The sequence below is a fragment of the Anser cygnoides genome, chromosome 3, assembly GCF_040182565.1.
Source record: "Anser cygnoides isolate HZ-2024a breed goose chromosome 3, Taihu_goose_T2T_genome, whole genome shotgun sequence".
NCBI lineage: Eukaryota > Metazoa > Chordata > Aves > Anseriformes > Anatidae > Anser > Anser cygnoides.
The window spans coordinates 6,680,210-6,705,797 of NC_089875.1; the positions used below are offsets into that span (position 1 = coordinate 6,680,210).

General features: G+C 41.2%; 1 long non-coding RNA gene across 1 annotated transcript in view; it reads right to left on the minus strand.

The window, feature by feature from the left end:
• Positions 1-348: 348 nt before the first annotated feature.
• The window catches only part of LOC136790593 (uncharacterized), a 68,891-nt gene continuing 43,651 nt past the window's right edge, over positions 349-25,588 (minus strand). The window contains exon 5 of the long non-coding RNA XR_010830845.1: positions 349-25,236. This is a non-coding gene — a long non-coding RNA (uncharacterized lncRNA). The remainder of the gene's footprint in view (positions 25,237-25,588) is intronic.

The following is a 25,588-nucleotide window of genomic DNA, read 5'->3' on the forward strand; positions in this document are numbered from 1 at the left end:
GAGCTAATCCTGTCTTTGCAGCGTGAAAATGCCAGCCCTTCACAAAGTGCTGTTAATTTTTGCTATAATTATGCTGAATACTTCTGTTACGCACACAAATTCTAAAGCTGATTCAGACCCTTACACGTCCTTGGTTTCACCAAAGACCAGCAGCAGTCAGTTCCAAAGACAAATTGTACATTGTATGAAAGCATGGTTCATTTATTTTTGAAATAATTGTTTTTTATTATTATTATTATTTTTAACAATGTTTAACCTTCTAATGTAATTAGAAGCCATTGTCTTCAGCTGCTGCAAAAGACAGAGGACAATTTGCTGACCACTGGTCATTACTGCACAAATTGCCACTAGGCTCACAGCTTCCCAGCCCTTTGTACAGAATTTAAAAATAAACGAAAAACCTTAAAGAAAAACCCTTTTGTGTTTATTTTGAACTGCCCAGTCAAACATATAGACTGTTCCTTGAATACATTTCAATTTTCCTACACATAAATTCACAAAATACAGATGATTCTATAAAGCAAACAGATGCTCTGGAATTAGAAATTACAGACCAGAAAGCAAAACCTGTGAAAATGCAAGGGGAAGGTTGCTTTTCTCTCCTGGCTAACAGAAAGTGTCAAATAACTATAGTTAGAATTTGCCACTCAGTACAACATATCAAAATCACCAAAGAAAACACATCCATATATTCATAAATTCAGTCTGGATTATAGAGCTGAATATCTACAATGCTTGTATGTGTGTCTGGTCTGTTTTGGAATCCATTAATTTGGTCCTTAATTCACCACTAAAGAACTGATACAGCAAGTGTGTACACGAAACATTTAATAAAGGTGCCCAAAGGCACAGTTGTTTAACTATATGTAAGTGGTTATCGCGGAAGGTTTAAACAAGGGATTTTTCCCTCCTCTACGAAGGCTAAAGGTTGGACTGATAACCTCCAAGAGATCCCTTCCAACCTAAACTGCTCTGTGACTCAAGCACTTGCAAGCGCAGAAGTGGACAACCAACACGAAGGTGTGATGTAGAGTACAACAGTCTGACCAGCACTTCCCATCCCAGACCAGACCTTAACAGAGTTCATACTAAGAACATTCCATGCAACAGATCTTAGGAGACTTCAGCCACCTCAATTCTTCTCAGGATGTGGAGGATATACCGCTGACGTCAGTAGGACCTGAGCTTCTAAGAACCTGGGAGAAGGCAGGAACCAGGGTCTTGTAGAAGCTTCTGACCTACAGACCTACTGACAAAGCTCAGAGACACCAAGTTCACTACAGTCTCAGTGTAACAAGTTAAAAGAGTGCTCAGCCACCTGGAGCACAAAACACCACAAGGGGCACAGCCCCAAGATGTCTGGAAAGCCCCCACCTGGCACAGTACACTGCTCACCAGAGAAGGGTTAACTCCACAGGAAGGGATTTAGTCACTTTACAGAACCTTGCTAGCTTCATTACATTATACCTGTATCTTGCAAAAACTGACCTGATTCCTCCTCTGGTGCCAAATACAAGAGTCCTCCTATGCAGATTAAAGGATTTCATTGTGTAGCTAATAGGAAGTGTTCTCCATTTACCTTAACTAAAGAAATTCTATGTGCACCTTTATAATAAACACCAAATACCGTCACTCTGCTTAGCGTCACGTGTTGGTATCCCAGGGGGATCTCGTCAGCTGCTGTACATACCTGATGGGGGCAACGAAGAAGAGAGAGCCAGGCTCTTCCCACCAGTGGCCAGAGACAGGACAAGAGGCAATGGGCACAAATTGAAACACAAGGAACTTCATCTGACCACAGGAATTTATTTTTTAAACCATGAGAGCGGTCAAACACTGGAATAGGTTGTCCAGAGAGGTTGTAGAGTCTCCATCCATGGGAATATTCAAAACAACTGGACACTACCTTTGGCAACTGGCACTAGTTGGCCCTGTTTGTGCAGGGGGATTGGACTAGAGGATTTCAAGACGCCCCCCCCTTACAAGCATTCTGTGATTCTCTGGCAACTGTGATAGGAAATTCCTGACAAGGAAAAAAAGTCTAAAAGACATTCATGTTTTCCTTGTACATTATTGATTCAGTAAGACAACAACACTAAAAGAAGAGACTTAACTTTTACTTCCAAAAAAAAAGTTAAGAAGAATGAGTTTCACAGTATTCAAAAGGAAAGTTTATAGTTAACTTTTCCTTAAAGAATTTGTGTTTTAAATGTAAACTCACATTAAGAAATTACATAAACATTTTGAAACAGTTTAAAGAAAATGTTTTGCTTGACTTAAGCTGATTATTTTTACTTCCTTGTTTGTCTTTTTTCAGTCAACCCACGAAAATATCAATTCATGGAAGGGGGGGGGGAGGAGGGGAGGGATTAATTTCCTTAAAAAAAAGGAATTTAGGAAACAAAAAAGTTCTCTCTTGGCTCAAATGAAGGTTCCATTGTTAACTACCATCTGCACAGTGGCAAAATGTAACTCTTGATATCAAGAGGGAAAAGGACCATTCCTGAAGCCAGAACTCCTGCAACTCTTCAGTTTTCCCCAGTTCTTTCTGGAAGTGCCAACTCAATTAGCTGTCAGAATGATTAAACTATAATTAAGATCAGCATAAATGCAAAACTGCACACCAGATGTTATATTTGCTGAATTAACATGACTGTTTGTCTACTTATGATTGTTCTCTACCTGATCCCTCAGTACTTACAGGATAAACTTTAAAAAGAAGGGATTCACATTGAATAGTCCCTAACTAAAGTGTCATTGCATAAACTGGATGCGTTCACCTATTTTAATGGCAGGTACTCATACAAACATTATCTTGGACTACAAAGTTGCTTTCACCTCTGTGTGTCTATCAGAAGGAATGAGACAACTATTGCTCAGCTTTAAGTAGTATTGAATTTAAAGGTCAGAAATGGGTCTGATCAAATACAAAGTTTACAGTTAAGGGAAACATCAAATACTGTCATGAACGCCTCACTTTAATTCCATTCATATCATTTATTTTGTGCAAAGTGTGTTAATTTTATAGCAAAGCTTCCAGAATATAAGACTTAATATATGCAAAAGTATCTTGCTGCCGCGCAGGAACTAAATTTGATTCTGCATCTATTTAAAAATTGGCAGGGTACATTAATTATTTCCCCAAGAACAAGGTTTGGCCAACTATCTTTACTGCCTCTGTATAACCAAGCTTTAAGTGAGTCTGCAGTATGTAGGCAACAGCGTGTGTTAAGTCAGCAAGTGGCACTTATAAAGCACGGCATCAATTCGCAGTACTCAGCAAACAGCCATGGTTTCCGTGGTGGTTATAAGGAATTTGCTTTTGAATCTGCATTAAATAGCCAAATTTTCTACATCCTGTTTGATGCAGTTCAGAAAGCATCTGTTTTGATTAACTTGAAATCAGTGCAGCACATTAACATCTCAGAGGAAATTAGGTTCATTTAATACGGATTTTAAAGCTGTGCTGCCCTTGCTCTAGTGCTGGCAGAAAGGGCTTTATATTTAGTTGTGCTTCTGCAATGCCCAGCAATGGTGGAAACCATCTCCTCTGAGATTAGAACAAGATATGCTGAGCAAAGACGTTCCTTGATGTGGTGGGTAATAATTCAAGGGAGAAATTGGCCAGATGAAAGTGCTTGACCAGTGGATTAAATCCTGTGGGATACAAAAGGGGATTCTAAATGTGATCCTAAGTGGTGTAGTTACCCCTTCCCTGGTTTCCCTTACAAAGGTACAAGATGGTAGGAAGCTTCACAAGATGATCTTGGTTTCATGTGCTTGAGGAAAGGTGTGATATAAGACAATGCTGAGAAGAAAAGGAAATAAGCTGAAGGAAGCTGCCATGACCTTGTGAGTGAGTGTCTCTTCCTGAGTTAAACTGCTTTCCAAATGCGTCCACTGGGCTGCAGCAAGCTGAAAGATGGGCTTTCTCCATCTTTAATTGTCAATTAATTTTTAAAGTTTAATTTTCTTCTGAAGAAGTTAAAAAAAAAAAAGCTAAAACCAGACGTAAAGCTATTTGAAAACGCTGCTCCAGTATTACAGATCTTGTAATTCTGTTGCCTCACATTTCCATACTCTTTTATATGCAGGTATCTCTGGTTTGATGACAGCTCTCAAGAGGTACCATTGATTTCTGTCCCCACTCCTCTACCCCCAAACCTGTATCAAAATAGTATAGATGCACCAGTGTGAGCATCTACAGAAAATCTTCAGAAGGCTGTGCTTAATGCTGTATTTTCATTAGAGTTAAGAGTACCGGAAGCACAGCTTGGAAGGTGAGGTCTAAATCAAATGCCCAAGGCTGTCTATTTGTATCAAAACTAAATTTTGGTCCCCCACTTTCTCAGACCACCCTTCCATTTTTACCTACTGGATGATATCAGACTCCCATGGTTAGTAATTTTAAGCTGCTCGGAAAATCTTAATGAGTTTCAGTAAAATCTGGGTGACAAGGCTCCCTCAAGCTGTTTTGCAAATCTCTCCCATGCCTTTTCAACTTTCTGAGACCAGGACTATCATGTCGTGTATTTCTTCACATAGGGCCCAGCTCAGCAGACAGGGCTTTGATGGGGATGTTGTACCTACTGCTGCAGTAATGATGGCTTGTCTGAGTTCTCTGATGAGCCTTAGCAGTTGGTGACACGACCAGGGTTTAAGCTTCTTGCTATTGCAATCATAGTAAGGCAATTTTACAGACCTTAGTTTCATATTTCCCCTCTCATTTCAAAAAAAAAAATCTAGTTTTCAACACAGCTCTAATGATAACTCCACAAAACTCTGTGGTTTTGCTTTGTAGATCATTTAAGGGTTTTGTCTCAAGTTGCTCCACAGCTCTACTGTGTCAGGTCCAAACGAATCAAAAATTATCTCAGAGCAAAAGCTGTTTGCAACTGGTAATGCTCTTCTGGGTTCTTAGCGGAACCACCAATTTTGCCTGATGAGGTTCACTCAAAAGACTTCATTGACTTAAGCAAATCTTTCAACATGCATGGCAGGAGTTTAAATTTTCTAATGAACCATGAAACCAGGCAAGTTTCATAGGAGCTTTTTAAGAATGCTTTTCTTAATTCTGGCTTCACATCACCTAACAATTTTGCCACCAATCTCACGATGCACAAGACCCATGGGAGAGTTGTACAAGCTGTTGATGAAAGCTACGACAACCATATTAGAATATACAGCAGGCCTGGGGAGACCAAAAGTTATTCTCCATCTTGTAAGCCAGAGCCTCAAGTGCCACTCAAAGAGCAAGAGATGGGTACTGTTCAGAGCAATATTTGATCTCCTCTAACAAAAACTAATGTGTTTTTTGTTGTTGTTGTTGTTTTTATTGTAGATTGCTGATTTATCAATATTAACAATGATGCAACTATCTTAGATACAACGAATAGGATGTCTAGATGGAAAGAGGGCCTCCAAGTTGCCATGCATTTTTGGCATGCTCCTGAAGCAGCTTTTAGGCTCACCTTTTTTAGAAGGATTCAAAGTGACAAAAGGTAATTCAGCCACTGAAATTGGGGATCAGTTTTTTGCTATGTCACAGTGTTCTTACATAACGTAGCTACTCCGTGCTCAACCTTCTCATTTTCAAAGCAACTAAGACCTCCTACCTTGCAGAGACACTATAAAATCAAAATTATTCTCACCAAAGCTATCAAAAAACGTACTGCTGGCCACTGGCCATCACGTCTGCTTTGACTGAAGTTGGAGGTTTGACCAGTTCGAAACCAGCTTTTAGTTTATCCCTGTGCTCCATACCATGAAGAAGGGAAGTACGAGCAGAATGCTATTAGCTTTATGTTCATTTTGAAAACCAGAATACATGTCAGCTACATCCCAGCAATGAAAGAACAATTACTTTTGTTTCTAATTGAACAGAAAAATTTGCATGCAGATACTTCCATAACAGAGCTTGGAGAGATCTTTTTGGCAGAAGATCTGCTAAAGATCTGGTGTGCAATTGCCTGGCGTGCAAATGCGAGTTTGCTGCAGCTCTGAACAGCAACTTTATTTGTTCTTCTGACACCAGCTCAGCTCTTCTGGTTCTAGGGACAGCAGCTCCACCAAAGCCCAGCTCCCCCTCACTAGCCAAGTATGACTGATCTTAAGCTCCCCTTTTACTTCAGCTCAAACTATCTAATCTGTATTTCTTCATAGAACAATTTCGACAAACAAGCACCTATATAAAAGATAAATGGAAGAGAGAAACCATCTACTCCTTTTAACGTATTAACTTTGAGGACAAAGATTAGAAACCTCTTGGTGAAACAGACTGGAGTCAATTAAGACAAAACATTCCGTGTGTATCCTCTCCTCAAGGCAATATCTGCAGCTAGTACGTAATGCAAACCATGCTAAGCAGCTATGTCTAGCCTGATTTTTGTCCAGCTACCAAGGATTCTGACTGAATTTCACCAGACAGAAGTGTGCAATTTTTTTGTCGTTAGAGAGCACCCAGGGAAGTAGCACAACAAAATGTTTCCTGCTGCTGTTAAATGCACAAGGCTGTGATTTCAGCTCAGTCATCTGTACTCACATTGAGTAATCCACAAATATTTGAGCATTCTGGCAGCATAACCCCCCCAACGGTAGCGGAGTCTTTTTCTCTAAATAGTCCAAGACATTTTCTTGTTTGCCTTCTCAGGCTATTGATAGTAAACTGCTTAATAGGAGAGGGCATCTGTGATGCTTTTCCTGATTATCGATAACATCTAGAAGGCTTAAACATGGCCTTTCCTGCTCCAGTTTTTAAGGGAGGTTAATTGAGATCAGATACTTAAAGCTGAACTTAACAGAGTAAGCACACAGCCCAGGCTATGGAAAAAAGCATGTTAAAAAAAATATTTGGAACAGTTAGATATATCCAGATCAGCCGCACATGATAACTTCAGAGCATTTAAGAATCTAAATGAATGAGCCATTCCTGTTCATCTTTATAGTGCTCACTGAAGACACTTATGGAATACAGGAGACCAGAGAAGAAACCTGCTAGACACCCTCACAAAACAGTAAATCAACAGGAATAAAAGCAAATTTTAGCAAAATCAGAGGATTTAGAGAGTAGGGAGAGGGAAAAGAAGGGTGAGTGGCATCTTGCAGGATACCAAATATGGGTGAGGTCAGTGATTTATTTTTTTCACATCCTCACCCATGGACATGGCAAGAATAAGGGGCTTAATTTTAAAAACAAGAGGAATTCAATTGAGAGGTCAAAGAGATTTTAAGAAGTTAAACAAGTTACATGAAGACTCTGAAATCACCTGTCACAGGAGACTTCCAGAACTCCAGATAGAATGCTTTAGGCTAATTATCTATTTGATTACCTTTCAGCCCCCACTATCTCCCTTCTGTTCCAGCACCTCTTCTTGTTCCTCTTGCCCCTGCCATCCCATTTCATTTCTTCCCTGCCTCACAATCCCCTTCTTGCTCCATTTCTTCCCTATTCCTCAAGGGACAGGGAAAGAATCAGATGACTGAGGTTTCTTCCAGACATACACATCTGTGATTCTAAAATAAAAGGCGTATTAGTAATAACTGAGAATGTTTATCTGCGATTGTCAAAGGAACTAGAATTCTCAATAGGATTTCAAGGAGATTTGATCTCTGACCTGCAGATATTCTCCAGAATTTCTGCTTTGGAAAAGATTAAACAAATTGCACAGAAGTCATTGCAGGAGCTGGGAATAAACTGGAAAGGGTTTTTGCAAATATCCTAAAATGCATTGAGAACTCAAAGGAAAATAGGTACTGATTTCTGACACTAAAAATAACCCCAAGCATTACCCCTCTGAATCAAATACATCACCACTGAAGACCTACTAAGTATCATTCTGGTTGCCCTGTGTGGTGTTTCCACTATGATCTCATTTTGTTCTAAGGCAAAACAGGCTATGCACATTTCAGTAGTGCGTGCGTTTGTTGGCTGCTAATGAGCTCACCTTGTATCATTTTTTTTCAAAAACTCATGACTTTATTCAGGACTGAACATTTGCAATATAACAAACCCTTTTTAACACCATGTTCTTACCTCACCTGGGAAAAGCCACATGAAAGGAGAAGAGCTTAGCCTCAAGTCCACCAAAGGCAGCAGCATCCTACTGCCACTGAGTCTGCTTCTCTACATCCACAAAGCCCACTAACTAGCCCCAATATAGCAGAAACCTGCTGTGTTTGGATCCTCACAGAAGCATGGAACAAGAATCAAGATGCTTATCCTAAGCAGCTCAGAGCTCTGAAGTCAATGGAAGACTCCTGCTGACTTCACGTAACTCAGATAAGGAATTCTGCTTCAAATGAATTAAAGTTAGAATTTGTGTTACTATTAAGAACGTTTTTCAGCATGTATTTTGCCATTGGTTAAAGTGGCCTCTAATGCTGGGGCTGTACATTTGCTTCCATTCCAGCACCTCTGCTTTCAGGAGTTATGAATAACTCAAAAATGCATACATTTTGTCCAAAGTTTTCTAGCCATTAGGTAGAATTCTTAGAGATATCAGCAGCTCCTGCATTGTGCAGCTTCCATGCTCTTTTCTAGTTTGGAAAAAAACAGCATCACTGGAAAAATAACCTGTGGTCCTATAGTTTCTCTACAATAACAATGCCTGTGCACAAGGCAGCAGAATTGTCTGCACATCTGACTGTGGCATTTCTTACCTCTGAGTGCCTAACTGCAACTTCAATATTGTATTACTTTCAGTTCTTTCCATGGGATCTATTTTACAACGAACTTGCAAATGGCATATGTAACTAGTGATATCTATTGCATTTTATTATTCATCTTTTTCCACATATTGACATTTGAGATGCAACCAGGGACTCTGCACAGAATACATCTGGCAGAAGTGGTGTGTATTGATTAATGTCCTTTCAGTGCTGATATGAAACACATGGGTTATATTAGCAAAGCGATGTATGAAATGATACATTGGAAATTACCTATTCCACGAATATGACTTACCAAAGTCAGGAATGTATTAGCAATTAACTCTTATGAATGCAGGAATTATACCACTTCTTTCTGGGAAAAGGGTGGCATTATCAAATACCAATAGGCTGTAATGGGCCAATCCTAAAATCTAATAGGTAAATGGCCGTGATGGTACAGTAGCAAAGTTATATATGCAACTAGTAAATTAAAACAAAGGGGTATTATTATTCCTGTTCATTTCAACAACTTGAAGTTATTTCTTCTTCAAATTTAGACTATGACTGAAAAAAGAATCCCTATAAAAGTCCTTAGGTATATGCTTAACTCCTATTAAAATCAACATCCCACTGAAACTGTTAAGCATGTGCTCAAATATTTTCCTGAACCTGGCCAGTGGGTACTTACCTGCCAAAGTTCTATTTTTTTTATTGATACAATATTAACTCCACTATGCTGTGGACACAAATATTAGCTAAAATTATTAACTTCTTCTGGATTTCTTGGCCTTAAAAAAAAAAGAATCTGGTCTCGCTAGAAGACTTATCATTAAACCAACATATTAAATTTCTCTGACAGTAAAATCTATCTATAGACATACAGTAACAACAAATTAACCTCAATCTGACATGAATGAAAACAGTTTCTAAGTGGTTATAGTTCCTAAAGCAGAATCTATATGCAATAAATATAATTATTTCACTGAAATTGTTAGCACATGTTTTCCTTTTGCAACAGACATGTTCGCTGTACCATCTTTGTTGTATTGATATGTTCTTTAGTAGCCCATTCTGTGCCTTTATCCTTGATTTAAATTTATCATGACACATTTTTAAACAATAGCAGGAAACCTCACTTATGACTTTAATTATAAAATGGTGTTATAAAATTATATCCACATTTTACTTTTGGCAGTTGGCAATCCTCATTTAACATAAATAACCCTTCTTGGCCTCAGCAGTTCTCTTTGGTTGATTTCAATGCTTACTGTATGTAATTGATATAAAAACACAAGGTTTAGGAAGCAGTTATTGGAACTTGTTAAAAGAAGTAGTCAAGTTCATAAACGCAGTCATTTTGCTATGTTACATGCCAAGAGAATTAATAATATACATTTGGGAATAAGGGAGAAATTCTGGCTTTTTAAAGAAAGACTGATGTAACTACAGTATTCCACTCCTATGTTAATTGTTTGGCTCACAAATCCACGGCTTTGTTTCTCTTCCACCCACAGCTGCTTCCAATAATCTTCTGAAAACTGACACACATAGACACATTCACATTATATACAGACATATATTTCTAACTACACATATACACTAATACCCAAATAATTCCGTTGTTCTGTATTTGTTCTTGTTCTTCAAGACATTAACCTTACTTTATAAAAAGAAGAAAAGAATCACATCAGAAGAGGGTGCCCGCAGAAGACTGAAGTTTAGCGATACTGGAGATGAAGCTACTTCAAGTCATTTTCTAAAGGGAATTCCCAAGCAGTTCGCACAAAGGGGCTGATTTTCAGTTGAAGACTCCTGAAGTTGCACAAAGTCATCTTTGTCTACCTCACTTTTGCACTCTGACACATGCACTGGCACATGAACCAGCAGGAGTTATTTGTCTGCTGGAGCTGTTAAGCAACTCCAAAGCTGAATCCTCTGATGTACAATGGCCACACAAATGTATGAAAAATAACCTGTACATAATTCAGAGGTAGAATGTCATCTGAAAAGCTGAAGCTTAACATTCAAATATGACACCTTCTCAACTTCTATTTGATCATCACATAGCATTCCCAGCAGGATTAAAGATGAGCATGAAATTAAAGGATCTTGATGAAGTACAGGCAAAACCAGAGACTGATTCTCAACAGTGCTGGGCCCACCATAATTTTCACTGAGCTGATGGGAGCCACTTGTTGTCCTTCACTTTTGAAAACAAATCACTTTTAGTTAGGCCCCACTTCAAGTTCTGCCATCTGCCAAGGACTCAACTTCAAGAGTTCTAAGTAATTTAAGCAAATGAGAAAGAATCTCAAAACACTGAGAAGGTTTTTTTTAAGCTTCCTTTTGGCTGGTTTACCTCATACCCCAAATAAAAATCAGTTAAGACCAAAGAAGTGGACTTTGAGCTTTTTACATCAGGATCCACCAGCTCAGACCACACGAGAGCGGTGCATCCCTCAAGCCAAGTCACACGACAGGACAGAGCCATAGCACAGGAGCGTGTGGAGGGCTGGAGATGTGTGATACCACACCGTGTCACTAACTAATGCCAGGCAGGGACGGGTGGAGCAGAGGCAGCCAGGCAACTCAGGAGAGCCGAGATGCTTCAAATGTGGGTGCTGCCAGCAGTACAATTGGAGAGCTGGACAGAGGGGCCAGATGTGCAAGTCTCACACACAGAAAGAGAAAATAGACCTGCAAGACAAAGCTAAAGAAAATAAGTAAATGAATCTTCCAGTTACAAGCCGTTACCTCAGGAGACGGACACAGCTTTAGGCATATGAAAGGGGCATACATTTTTCCTGCCTCCTCCAACATCCCTACACGGTCAGCTGTTACTAGACATCCAAAATACAGTGTAGTTGATATTTGCTCTGTCAACGGCATAAATACCTAGCAGTCATATACAGGCCAGGCTCTCAGGCTCTATCACAGTGCCTCCTATCCCCTGCTAGTGAACAGGGAGAACACACCAATACCATCAACAAATACAAGAAATCTCTCTTCTGTAATTTGCCACTTCCTAACAGTGTTGGAAGAAAGAGTCAGCCTGTGCCCTCGGCCACTTACTAAACCACTCAGCCAGGACAGCCCGAGGACACTGGAATTTCAAGAACTTCTTGCATCCTCCCTTCTTAACTGCGGAAGGCTGGCCACAACCCAGTCTCTGTGACATAATAAAGTGCACTAAGTAAATCAGTCCTGGGACTTCGATTCTTCTCTGTCAGAGGTTGAAATGGATGTTGTAGTTCAGTAAAAGCTTGTCCCTAGTCGACTGAGACCCCCTGACTTGAGCTGGGCACTACCCCTGAGAGAGGCAACAGATCAGCCCTGCTACTTGTGAGGAAAAAAGGAGCCCTAAATGTAGTGGCTCCAACCCTAAAGCCAGCACAAGAGCAGCTGACACCTCTTCAGTTTAAGTAGTCAAGGGTGCCGTCTTTCTTCCTTGGGCATAGGCAAGTTTGTGCAGGAGTTAAAAGCAAACCTGAGAAAAGCAAACCTGAGAAAACGCAGCGTGAGGGAACATGTCGCTCTTGCCTGCCTGCCAGGCTCTGAGGTTTAGCTGAGGAGGCCGCACATCATAACGTGCCCCCTCTCCCACAGATGGTACTGTGTTTCTGAATAAATAGGAAGCAGACTGCACCTAGCAGTGGAAGGAATTACTTCAGAGGATGCTGAGACTCACAGGGCTTTCACATTTCCCAGCGTAAACTATGATTTTGGTATTTCTGTTGGAAAGGTGGTGTTCAGCAAAGGGGGCAGTCCTTCCTCCTCACACTAGTACTACATACAGCGTTAATATTTTAAGCTTAGAATGAGACGATACTTTGTGGCACTTGAGGTTTTGCAGACCTTTTGAACTTCTGGGAGGGAGGAAGAAGCAAAAAGGGAAGTTACAAAGGATGAAGTTCACCACATCTTCCCTTATAAACCTGTTATTTCCTTTCCCATGAAGGAGATTCAGATTTTTTCAGTTCACCATCATATTTTTCTGCATGAAGGCTTATCTCCAATACTTGGTCCAGATATACTTCTGAGGTGAAGCCCTGCTCCAAACAGTGCCACTGAAATCAGTGCTACCAGCCTATGCCTGCCTCTGTGCTTAGCAGGGCTGGGGGGGGGGGGAACAATCTCCCCTGAGGAATTCACACGTCATTTCACAGAGGTCAATTTTAAAAATCAGATCAATTTAACAACTGGCTTTGGCAGCATTCAGGAGGCATCAGGCCGTGAAATCCCAAGAGAGAACTAGCACATCAGAAAAGCAACATTTAGTCAGCTACATTTCTCATTTAAAAGCTGATCCCATGCAAATGTAAAAAAGAAGTGGCATCACAGCTGAGACACTTAGGTTTCCTGACTTAACCAACAACTGAAATCAAAACTCAAAGCCACATCCTCAGCTAATACAAATATGGTACAACTGAGGCTGATAGAGCAAGGCCTGCTGAGCACATCCCAGCCCTGCTGCAGCCCTTTGCAGCAGCATGGAGGCAGACTGACTCCCCAGATGCACTGGAAAAGAGATCAGCATTGCTCTGTTTGCACACTTGGGATAGGAGGCCATGGGTTGGGTTTTGCAGTGCCATCAGGGCACTTCCATTCACATACCCACTAGAAACCATATAATGGAGGGTGGTAGGCATTAGAAGTGCTGAAGGAGAAGCAGGACACAGAGCACATTCCCTGGTTCACTATCAAAAGCTGAGCCCTCCTTGTTGGCTCAACACAGTCTCAGAAGTCAAACACTGGAACCGAAGTCAGCTCAAGACCTTCTCCCATCTTAACTTTACAACTTATGAGGGAATTAAATGACTGTTCTACTATAGTGAGCACTGGAGATTTTTAAAGCATTGATTATTTTTCATGTTATTGTCATTTAGCAAGTATTTTAAGAAATTAAGTGAACAAAAAATTTACATATTGGCTTAATCTCTGTTTGTACCCTCAGAGAGGGTGTGGGGCTTTCAGGGTTGGTTGGTTTGCTTGCTCTTGGGAAAGATGACGTTTACACACCTTAAGAGCCTCCAGAATTACAGGAGCCACCTCCTAGAGGAGACACTCGACTGGACACACGCTCTCAGTTCAGATTACAGCTAACTACACATAACCATGGGCTGTCTTCCAGGTTCACCAGCACCTCACAGCACCCACACTGTTGTGGACATGATTTAAAGCTGCTCTGTGTCTGCCAGGACTCCCATTTCTGCTACTGGCCCAACAAAGATTCCTTTACATTAAAAGGCTGATTCTCTTTAACTGTTCCTTAGCTCCCACCTCCACACCAGGTATCAGTGAATGGCTGAAGAGATTTTTTTTTTTCTAAACCTTCTGTGACAGCGCTAGCCCACTGCTGCCATCGAGAGGTAACTCCCACTTTTCTCCACCACTTCTGTTTCTGGGGTTTTAAACGGCAAAGCAACAGAGAACATTTTCTGGAGAAATTTATTGAACAATAGTGTCCTCTGCTGGCAGGAACCAGACTCCGTTTGTAATGTTCAGTTGCAGTTACCTTCCCCGTGCTTTTGGGGACATGATCATGAATAAGTCACTAAATTATTTGAACAGGAAGCCAAAAATAGAAAAAAAAACAACACTATAATAAAGTGCTATTTGGATAGTCTTGGTTTACCTCAGATGGGGACAGAGGTCAGGGTACGCTTGACACAAACGTCCGGTGACAGAAAATAAATTTGAATATGATTAAAGATTCAGCCTATCTGGCTTTATGCCCCTGTGAACAGGGCAGCAACTTGGAAACAGGATCCAGATTCTCTTCTCAGCCTGCCCGCTAGTCTTCTGTGTGTCTTCAGGCAAATCAGGTCTCCTCCATCTGCTTGGATTTTGGAAGCATCAGAAGAGTGAAGACATTGTTCGTCCAACTAGATGCTACCACTAAAAGGAGCTGAAGTAATTCTTTCAAGAGCACACAAATAACAGGGGAATCCAGGATCTACTGACAAGTGTTACACACATTAAGACTCAATTTTCAGAGTATTCAGGTTCCAAAAGAAGCATACAGTCCCCTACCTGACCTGGGTGCTCCCTGGAGCTCCAGTAACAACGTACCTCCTATTAATCCTCTGTAAAAACAAGGGAGTTGACAGCTGATTTGTTTGGTTCCACCATGTCCCTAAGTGCTGATTCTAAAGAACCTATATTTCGGTAACACTTCCCTAAAAACCTACTCAATTCTCAAAATAAAAACCAGTATAGCTAAGTTCACGACTACTGTACCAGATTGCTTCTGGAAACAGGAAAAAGAGCAGCCGGAGGGAAAATCTCCATTTCCATTCTTGGCAGGCAGCTGGTTGTTGTCCCTTGTACTCCTTCTGTGCCTCAAAGGGCAGTCACACCAATCATACATGAAACAAAGCTCTTGTATCCCAATTACCATCAGCAAAAACAAGCATTGTTTTTCGTTCCAGTTAGTTTTAGGTTCTACCCATACACTCCTAACAGCACATAATGACACGTTTTTCCCATTCACTGAGCTTGACAATTCCGTTGAAATCCAGGAAGGTAAAAGAATTTATCCAACACATTTAGAAAAGCTGAAAAAACTTTTGAGCTCAGATTCGCTTTGTCACATCCCTAGAGATTCTGTGTTTGTTTGCTCTTTCTTTCCAGCTACACAGCCTAGCCCAAGAAAAAGCCATAACTGCCCCAATAAACTTTTTTCATTGATATCCGTGGACTACTGCAGCTACACCATGACTACTACAAGGGTTTTTCCAACTTTCTTCAGCAGCCAATGGAAGGAGTCAGCAAGAGAAACCTCCAACACCTGCAAAATGACTACTTTGTTGCTTAAGAAAGCAGAAGCCGGGCTGGGGATAAGAGGACTGTGAATCAGCGCAATGCTTCAAAATTGGCAGATTTCAAGTGTCACAATGATGGTATTTTGGCAAGGACCTGAGAAAGCCATGCTGTAAGGTCGTATGAGACAAAGTGATCAACATAAAGTGAGCAAATTTCATAGTGAATAAAAGCAGAACTATTTCTAATGATCCTTTAGCTTAGTCACCAATTCTATTTATACGCTTTAAGGGAGCGTAAATATTTTTATCTTCTCTCAGGACACAAAGAGTTTTCCTGTTTCTATATAAAGAAGTCATTTTGGACAGATCAAAACAATAAAGGCACAGAACTCCTGGATGACAGATGCCAGGATGTTAGTAACCATAAATGGTTTTCAAATATGGCCCCATCACCATCCCCCACAGTAGCCCTTTCAAGTGGGAATTACAAATTGCTTACTCGGAGAGGAAATTTCAAACAGGCCACTTATCAAAAAGTGCCAAATAAACCTGTCATTGGGATAGAAGTTACAAACCATTCCTAAACTCTGCAGACATTTCCTGAGCCTGTGAACTCTGATCTTGGCTTCTAATAAACATGACATCAGCTCCCCAGTACTGCAGACACAAGACACATGACCCACCACTATGTTATCGCTTCCTCTGCAGTTTCTTCTAGGATCTGTTCTAAAGCACAACATCAATGGAAGACTTTCTGCTCGTTTCAAAATTGGTTTTGGATCAGGTCCTTAAAGGGAGGTCAGAACAAGCACAGCATGGTATCAGTATGCGAGCTACAAATATTATTGCAAGTATCCACTTAAAAGCAATACTGATTCTGAGACATTTGAGGAGTTTTCCAGGTATTGAATTAGTAAGTAGGTTAAGACAAGACTCCTGCTGCTGTCAAGAATTTATTAACTGCTAACCTCTCATCCTAGAAACATAACTGAGCTTTTAAAAACGTCCGATTAAACATTTATATACTGGATGGCTACTGAATAACATCTCAAAAAATGCTAAGAATCATTCCAATATGCTAGAAGACTTCAAGCACTGGAAAGACAGTCGCCTTAATTTCCAGAAAAATTTTAGGGGGTGATTAAGATAGCTAATGCTCTATGGTGTACTTTTTCCGTGTAGGTGCTTCCTTTGCAGCTAAGTTTTTATTTTTGAAATTAAAGTTGGAAAAAATAGTTTCAAAGTAGAAGTTTATCTCTGGGCTGGAAACCTGACCAAGTTTCCCTACATGTAGTCCCGCTTGCAAGCAAGACAGGCCATCAACTCAATAAGCTAAGGTGTCAATAAGCACAGAACTAGGGCTCTTGGGAAAGTAACTTAAAAATAATGCATATTAACAAAGTAAGATACTTGTAAAGACTATGAAATACTGATCCAGAAACGGAGCCTCTACTCCTGCCTAAAGAGCAGACATTTCTCTCATACTTGGGTATTCCTAAAACAATTCCAGATCAAACTTGCGACAGAGCTGGCAGGGTACAATGTGCAATGAGTAAGAAATTCTTGTTAACATCTCCACGAGCCACTAGGAATCCATACCTATACTAAGATACAGCACACAGACCCAGAAAGCTCCCCAGAGTCCCGGGAGCATGACTGCCTGTTTTTCATTTCTGCATTTTTCTTCTTCCATCCTTATCCAGGCAGAACCTGCCAGCCCTAAAACGAGGAAAGCCCCGTTGGTCTGCAGAGGTCAGGCAGGAGGGCTATCAGCTCCATAAAGCAAACTGACCACCACCAGCTCTAGCTAACCGTGAAGCAGATGAATGTAAATAGTATTCCAGCACAAAGCTGTAAAAGCATCCTCAAGTCCTGGCAGCCTTGGTATGCAGCTCGCCTGCTGGCTATGACAAATGTTTTGCTCTTTTCTCATGGCAGGATACCGCCTGCCATTCCCTGGGACACTACAAGGAGGTCACAGCACAACAGATATGCAAGGAGACCTATGTATGTACTGCTGCCACAGGATCAAACGGGTCCTCAGCAATCTGCAAAGCTCAAAGCCCCACTGCAAGAAGGGGGAAGCTCCCACTTGCTTCTGAAATGGGCAAAAAACCTGCAGGTTTCGGGCAGGTGGATTTCACTCCAGGAAAAGTTTCTTAGGAAAAGGGAAAAACTCAAGATTCCTGGCTTCTGTACACTGAGGATCAAAAGAGATTACCCAGTTTACATTATCTGGAGTTTTAGGCTTCCAGTTTCCAGCTGTAGAAACGCAGGGATCTCCCCAGTAATAAAAAGAACCGGCTATTTTACACCAACATCACAAAGCCACAGCACTTTAGCAGAAATGCAAAGAGCAAATGATGAAACTGGACTGCCAGGGAGGGGACTGTGCAGAGCAGGGGCTTACTGGAGGCAGGGGTTAGTCAGAACAGCCAGGCAAAGCCACGCTCTTGCTCAGGGAGCCAAGTGGTCCTTAATGACCAGGAAAAATTCAGTGCTTTGGTTTTAATGAGTCATGGAGCAGCACGGTACCTCCTACCAACATGCTGCGGCATTCATACCCAGAAGGAAGTGTGTCAGCTCTTGAGTCATGCAGCTCTGACGGATTGGCTGTCGCCAATCTAAATACAAACTATGCCCAGCCCTGTTCAGTCCTGACATTACCGTAGCCCAAGGTTAAGCTCATCTCCCAGGAGCTTTCTAAAATAAAAACCTTTCTGGTTACAAACAAAATATGATTTCCAAAGCCAAGCTACTGAGACCATGTTGTAAAGCCCAGCAATTTCCCCGCACACACATTTAGCCTCCCAACATCAAAGAGCCTGCAACACAACCTGCTGAAGGGGCTGAGAGCAGAGCCGACTGGCCGTTTAGGAGCAAACTAATAGAGGAGTGGGACTTGTGCTTTTACACTACTGACCTACATTTGCAAATCCCCGGAGGTAATTTAGTCCGGCCTATAAAAACGAAGAGCTATAAAGCCAGCTATATTAAGTTGTTATGCAACAGAAAGCACAGCTGCACTGAACAAAAACAACCTACAAGAGGAGCAAACAAAAGCCATGAAGTTCCGTGTAGGAAAGACTAATATATTTCAACTAACAAAAGACAACTTTTAATTAGCTTGTTCTCATTGAGAGCAGAGATAATTAAATTACAGAAACAACCACATTAGTGTAATCAGTTTAGAAGAACCCACATACAGACAAAGGATTTTTCAAGATCCATCTATAAGGAGAAAAAAAAGCTTCATTTAAACTGCTTTCTTTCTTCCTTTGTTACATGCACTCATGTGCTTTCTTTTAAAGGAAAGAAGATCCTAACTCCAATTCAGTTTAATCAAATCCTTGAAAGGCTACCACAACTTCTGAGCCTGTTCTTCGGATATTTTCTATTTTTGAGATTATTTTTCTTTTATTCATGCAGTTACTCAGGGATCTCACCTTTCACTTCAGCTAGGTATATCTCCCATCCTTTCAGTTGCACAGTAATACTGACAACATGACTTGAATGCATCACGAGGGCTCAGAATGTCAAATAAAAAAAGTATCAAAAAGCTAGTTCTGCCCACTTTCATTAAAGCCAGCGTATTGGGGCACAAGTTAATTTTTGGAAGGATGCAGCTCAATGACTTAAGATCTTCAGGGCTTGATAATGGGAGTCTTCCCAATCACTTCACAAGTGAATACATTTATTTGGATTAGCTCATCTCTATCAAATCAGGAGGGATCTGCACTGCTTGAGCTGCAGTATCCTTTAGCCAAAAAAAAAAAAAAAAAAAAACAGTCCACCTTTCCAGTATCAGCCACAGTAAAAGTAACTCAGAGCTTGATCCCTGACAGTCCAGCAAGGAGCTCATATCAGGCTAAAGCACAAAGGAACACCTTCAATGGGACCGTTCGTATCCTTAAGTTAAGCATCTGTTGAAGTACTTGGAAAACTGATCCAAAATACCCTTATCTTACCCTTAGGAAAAAAAGAGCTTGTGTTAACAGAAGCTCTGGCAAGGAAAAGTGAATCTACTGCTGGTGTCCTTCTTGAGGTCTTCCAGAACACCAGTTACAGGCACTCGGAGCAGAGGTCCTCCAAGAGCAGCCACAAAAACCATGCACACACCTCCTGGTATGGATGATTAGATGTGTGACAGGAACGAGGCATTTTCCACCTAAAGCAATGGAATTATTCTGGAATAGCATCTGCAAGCTTGTAATAGCCCAAATAGAGACTGGCACAACCACCAGCTCCTTTTGCCCTTAATAAACTCCACACAAAAACATGAATGACATAGAGCTGACAGCACCACATCCTTCCTGCATCCATGTTTTTCTGCCCACAAGTTCTCCTGCCATCTGCATCATACAGCTGCGCTGATTTTTTTATTTTTATTTTTTTTATCCCAAATACCCTCACTGCAGTTTTCTCCTAGCAATTTAAGGCCTCTTCTGGGGGTAGGTTTTGTACGAACAGCAAATTCTACTTTTTGGTTTAAGAGGTCAAAAAGCATCATAAGACTCCACACAGTTTACAGTCAAGTGGAGGTTATATATATAAGCTTTCTTTTCCCTTAACATGGTGTTCATTTCCTCCACAAGATGGCTCACATTATTTCACAAACAAGCAATAGCTAGTGTTCACCAAACCCTGAATGTGATGCCATACAGAAACCTTCAGCACTTGCTGAGCCCAAAGCTCTAGTTAAGTGGAAAGAAATATCATCCTTTGCATTCCTCTGGCATAGGAAAGCAGACATACCATCACGGATCTCAATTCTACCATAAGGCAAGTGCAAGCAAGAAACCCAGACAGGAAAAGCAAACTTTCCACAGGATCCTAAACAGGAAGCATGTCATCCGTCCTAAAAATTAATCATGTAGATGTGTACTTAAGGCTGTTTCACCCCATGTCTGTCCCATTCTCCTTTAGCAGCAGGTGGCACGGCATGTCATCAGCTACCATGACTAAGAAGGCCACCAGACATCCCCTTCCTATGCTGCAGTCATCAGCATTTCCCATGCTGCAGTCACATTCCCGAGTCCAGTGTCCCCTGTTAACAAGGCTGCAGTGGCACCTGCTGGTCACAGCCCAGCAAAGCAGGCGGTACTTTTGGCTGCTTCAAAAGTTTCTCATATGACAGAAGAGCATGAGTTTTTCAGGCTTCTTTTAATTTTTTGTTGTTTTCACTGTTAAGCTGCTTTGGAAACATTTTTTAGAAAAAATAAATACATACAATCAAGGGCAGTGTCATGACAATTCACATGCATCTATTTTGATGTTTATTAAAAGTTCATACCGACTCTAACTCCTAAAAGATTGCATTAGGATAGAAAACTGGTACCTACACATCCTCAGTTATCCCATCCTCCATAGGGAAGGCAGGCATAAGTATCTTCAGCCCTGGTCAGCAAATTTGCCAAGAAAATTTCATTGAAATTCTTTAGACAGAAAGTTATCCATCTCCCTTCCACCAAATCAAGTGCTTAAGAAGTAGTTTCTGGTTTGTGTAATATATAAACTTTTATTACTATTTTATCAGAGTGCATGCACGTATGCATGGCTATGAAGACACACAAGCCTAGCCGTTCCAGCAACAAGTTATTTCAATTCTCATACAAACCTCAGTTGGTAACCACAGCAGTAGTTTGATTTTCCTTTGTTCTCCTTCCTACAAACCTCAGTTCCCTAGGCAAGGCACACATACGACACTGCACCTCAACCAGTATTCACTTGGTTCAGTCACGTCTTCTCATTACGAGGCAGAGCACAGAATGCTATTCCAGATGATCTTGAAGGTCTTTTCCAACCTTAATGATTCTATTGCAGATAGAGTTGATTCCTCTTTCAAGGAGCCCCGCCTATATTTAAAATACACACACCACAAGAATGATCCGAGCCACATACTGCAACGTGGTAAGACTTGTATTTAGAAGAAAAGTTAATTTACAACTGAGTTCCTGTCAATGGAAAAAACCTTCCTGGGTTTCCCCATGAAAGAAGGGAAAAATAGTTCAACCAATTGAGTCAAGCTCTATGGACCGCGCGATGGGGAAGCCACCACAGAACTGCTTTCCTGCAGGGCAATGACATATTGCAGCTGACTGTCATCAGCAACCAGGGGAATAAAAAAAACTCAGGAGTACGTATGTATCGCTCCGACCAACCCCCAGCTACCAGCAGCATAACTGGAGTCAGGGCTGTTTGATGCCTGGATTAGCCAGGCTGCTGAGGCCAGCAAGGCTGATTATTTCCAGCAACTCAGCTGGGACATTTGGACCTCCCTTAGTATTTGTTTACCATATCGTACAGTATTTGTATTTCTTCAGGTACTACAAACGAGCTGCATGGGTGAGACAGGATGTGATTCAGTTACAGATAATAAGAAAAGCTGAACCCAGTCTGGAATGAATGATTAAATGAGACTACGTACATACATGTTGTGTACGTGTGCATAACGCGTAATGGTTGCCCTTATAGAGTTCCTCTTCTGTTAGTACTCAGCTCGAACTGCAAGGTGAAACCAAGCAAGGGCCGAGTTTTAAGAATGCAGTTCTTAACTCACAGTTTGGAAATTTGAGAATCCAACACTCACTTGATCTCTCAAAGTTTCTTCTGTCACATGGAATAAAAATAATAACTGGTCCAACCCCCAAGTACAAGCACAGGCAAGAAGCTCTACTTTGGGTTAGGGCCAGAAAACAGAAGAGATGCAAGTAACCCCGCTATTATGACAACCGTTTCTAGTCATCTTTAAATATTTCTTTAAAAAGGAATCATCTTTGAAGCAGTACTTCAAGGTTGGAAAACCTTGCCAGTTTTTAGAGAGCCATGCCCCAGATGAGTTTTGTTTTTTTTTTAATTAGTTTTTAAATGAGCAATACATTATTTGCTCTTTGGTTTGGAATGCACATGAATTGTCTTTTCAAATTTTCAAATCCAGACACTGATTTAGCCGCCATAATAGAAAAAGGGAAGTCTTGTTTAAACCTTCTATTTTTAAAGAGCTGGGTCAAGTATTAACAGAGAGTTACACATTTAGATGGGAGAACCAAGCCTAGCAACACAGTATTCACAATGCCTTCGTCAGGAGTTACCCAGTGAGGAAAGGTGCACAGTTTCTCCTTGAAGTCCCTGCTTTCACAAAAGCACCATAAAATCCTGTTCCATGCAAAGTTGTACGGTGTAGAGAAGATCTCTTTGCCTGAGATCTTCCAGAGCAGTAGGTCTGTGGGCCTGACCCAGCCAGCAGGGCACAGCTACGTGCCCTCCTCGGGGGCAGAGTCATTGCAGTGTTGCTCTCTCCAGTGCCCTGGCCAGGAAACGAGCAGAAGGGGCTCCCAGAGAAGTTGTTCCTTGGAAGCTGGCACAGACCCCACCACCACCATCAGCCCTTTGCAAAGCCTCTGCTGCCCAAGAAGACAGCAGTGCATGGCTCGCACCAACCTGACCCAGAGCTGGGGGCTCTGTGGGACCTTCCTCAGCTCCGCTCTGGGACACCTGGACAACCCTGCTCAAAACCCTGATTTACAACTGAGCCACTCCGCAACCTCCAGTCATTTTTCTTTTTGTGCAAACAGCACAAGGACAACAACTACATCCCCCTGCTGCAGCTCCAATTTCCTTGGGGCAAAAGACTGTCTTTAGTCAGGCTGCACAGACATATAAAGTTCAGTTTCATTCAGATCTTGTAAGTACTGCTGTAATATTTTAAGTGTCTAAAAAGGATGAAGGATGACTTAGGGTAGTATTAATAAAAACAATCTTAAAATAAGGGTCAAACAAAGGTAAGTCTATTTATCTTTACAGTTTTCATCCAAATAGCCCCAATCCAGCTTCAGATAATATCTCAGAATGTTTCTCCAACTGAGAAATAGTATCCTAAAGAAAACACATATAGTAAGACTATGCAATCAAACAAATTATTTTGAACCCATTCCTTCACATTCTAACTTTGGTAGGAATAGTAACAGATCTTGTGTTTGCCTTTGGGACTGTTTCTTCACCTGCTCCCACAGTTAAGAGCAGAACTGCAAGAAACCCCCATCAGACACAACAGAGTACATTAACAACAGACACAGTCCAGCACACCACAAATATTATACTGTATAGTTTTGCTCACCCAAGATCTCAGAATGATTTCCAACATTAAGGAATATTATTACCAAAATTTGCAAATGGAAAACAGGCTCATTTAGTTGTTTGGTAAGCAACAGACATCAAATCAATACATGTAACCAACCCCACACACAGCTCTGTAGGATAGAAACACTTATTACTGCAAAGAAACAGCCGTATTACTGAAAGGCCGTTACAAACAAAAGGACTTCAAATATTAGTTTTAAACACAAGAAGTATGATATGCTAGAGAGCATGGCCTTACAGCCAAAGCTCCAGACTTGACATCAGGATTTTAGCCTTAGTTCCATCCTCTAAATGGTGTGTAACTTAGTGCAGGCCTGTAGCCACTCAAGCCCTCATATTTACTACTTACCAAAGAAGAACTGCTACTTCCTTTTTCAAAGGTGCCACAAAGCAATTATGAGCATGTTAAAATCTGACATGGGATCTACAAGAAATATAACAGAATATGAATGCAGACTAAATCCACTGACCAACATCTTATATAAGGCTATATTTTATAGCCCACAACCAGGCATAATACCTTGAAACTCCTAACTTTCACATCTCCACAGCAGGTCTTCAGAGTGGAGGAGACAAGTCTTTATTTAAAGACATAAGTTTGAAAATCAGCCTGCATTTACTTGGCACCACCTCTTCATAGCCCTGGCTTCACAGGAGCACAACGAAGGTAACACCATGAATTTCTGGCAGTCTGACAATACCTAACATATTTGAAAACCAGGCCACTAATCATCTGGGGGCAGGGGAAAGGGAGGAGAAGGCAAGACAGTCCAAACCAGTGCTTTTGCTCTGTGTTGCAATCACTGGACTAAAGCAAGGCAAAAGGCTGAATGCAAGGCTTAACGGATTAGTTCATCCTCAGTCATAGAAAAAAAAGAGTTCTACTTGCAAGTAAAGCTTTGCAGAGCTTCAGTGCTTCAGCTAAAAGCAGTCTGACAGAGCTCTGAATCATTAAATCAGCTGCCTAGGGGAAATATACATTGTTATGGCTATTTATTGTCCTTAGCCTGTTGCGTGTGACAACACTGCTCCCACTCACCCCTCGCTATTCCTCGTAGTCAAAGGGGTTCTGGCAACACTGTTAAATGACTCAGGCTTTGTGCTAGACATATCACTGTTTCATCACAATCTACTTTTCAAGCATGAGACAGCCAGAGAGTAGGGGGTGAACTTTCAAAATCCTCCACAAACACCTGCACCCAGAGGGCAGGTACACTCCATGCAAGCTCAGTCCATTATGGATCACTGCTGTCCGCACCTTGGGAAACCCAGACACATCACCAGATCCCTACCCAGATCTGTAACAGAAGCATAAACTCTGCTAAACAGAGAGTAAGATAAGCATTTCATTATTTTTCCCTTTAACCCAAGTACTGCTTATAGGACTTGGGTTCAGAGCTGAATTTTTCCAGCATTTCAGGTATTTAGACCATGACTACCGATTTCATCAACTGGGATATAGTCAAGGCATACCAACAGATAAAGCATTACCACCTCTCACCTTGGCCATTTATTACAGCAGACTTTAAACACGGAGGCCTACAGATCCACTGTGGTAAAGATCAGCTTTTCCTCAACGACTCTGTCATTACTGCTTAGTGCCCATTCCAGGGTTTACGTTGATTTTTTTTTTCTCAGTAAGGAGGTGGTGGGAAAATAACAGATACACATGTTACTTCTTTCCCTAGAGCAAATGAAAAACACTTCAGTGTTGTTCAGCACAACAAAAGCCAACTGCCTCCCTAGGAAGTCTCAAAGGCTGACTTTAGAAATCACGTTATAATGTAACGCAAATTCTCCCGAGGAGGAGGGGGCACATCTCCTTAATGCCTCCACTTCGGTTTTGATGCTGTTACATGAAGAACAGGGATCCAGTGATCAGCTACAGGACTGGTGACAGGACCAATATTCTCTCCTCAGCTTTACCAGTGTTCACCTGGAATCTGAGCCAAGAATCTCAGCAACATTTATAATAGCTCCTTACCTTCAAGGCTTCAGTAAAATCAAAGTTGCCAGATACCTACAGGGCCATCTGT